At 35.4% G+C, this 1,089-nt stretch overlaps 1 non-coding gene across 1 annotated transcript; it reads left to right on the top strand.

Moving 5' to 3' along the window:
* Nucleotides 1-279: 279 nt before the first annotated feature.
* LOC114236049 (U6 spliceosomal RNA) lies at nucleotides 280-386 on the top strand. The gene has a single exon (XR_003622086.1). It is a non-coding gene; the product is annotated as a U6 spliceosomal RNA (small nuclear RNA).
* The last annotated feature ends 703 nt before the right edge of the window (nucleotides 387-1,089 follow it).

Here is a 1,089-nt window from a genome sequence, read left to right on the forward strand (position 1 = left end):
TCCTCGTACCCATAAGATTGTTTTCTACATCTGTCAACTCTATTTCTGTTTTGTAAATAAGTTCATTTGTACCATTTTTTTTAGATTCCGCATATAAGTGATATCATACGATATTTGTCCTTCTCTGATTTAGAGAAGAAAATTTTCTAAATGACAATAGTTTGCCTGGGAGACTACCATATATATACATATATATATATTATATATGTATATATATATTTTTTTTAAAAATCATGGTGATTGAGGCTGGCATACTGCCTATCAAGATAATGATAGCTAGTGCTCACTTCGGCAGCACATATACTAAAATTGGAACGATACAGAGAAGATTAGCATGGCCCCTGCACAAGGATGACACGTAAATTTGTGAGGCGTTCCATATTTTTAGCTACATGCAAAAGAATGAAATTAGAACACTCCCTAACACCATACACAAAAATAAACTCAAAGTGGAATAAAGACCTAAATGTAAGGCCAGACACTATAAAACTCTTAGAGGAAAACATAGGCAGAACACTCTATGACATAAATCACAGCAAGATCCTTTTTGACCCACCTCCTAGAGAAATGGAAATAAAAACAAAAATAAACAAATGGGACCTAATGAAACTTAAGAGCTTTTGCACAGCAAAGGAAACCATAAACACGATGAAAAGACAACCCTCAGAACGGGAGAAAATATTTGCAATGAAGCAACTGACAAAGGATTAATATCCAAAATATACAAGCAGCTCATGCAGCTCAATATCAAAAAAACAAACAACCCAATCCAAAAATGGGCAGAAGACCTAAATAGACATTTCTCCAAAGTAGATATACAGATTGCCAACAAACACATGAAAGGATGCTCAACATCAGTAATCATTAGAGAAATGCAAATCAAAACTACAATGAGGTATCACCTCACACCAGTCAGAATGGCCATCATCAAAAAATCTACAAACAATAAATGCTGGAGAGGGTGTGGAGAAAAGGGAACCCTCTTGCACTGTTGGTGGGAATGTAAATTAATACAGCCACTATGGAGAACAGTATGGAGGTTCCTTAAAAATCTAAAAGTAGAACTACCGTATGACCCAGCAATCCCAC

This window comes from Balaenoptera acutorostrata, chromosome 18 (genome assembly GCF_949987535.1).
Source record: "Balaenoptera acutorostrata chromosome 18, mBalAcu1.1, whole genome shotgun sequence".
In the NCBI taxonomy this organism is placed as follows: domain Eukaryota; kingdom Metazoa; phylum Chordata; class Mammalia; order Artiodactyla; family Balaenopteridae; genus Balaenoptera; species Balaenoptera acutorostrata.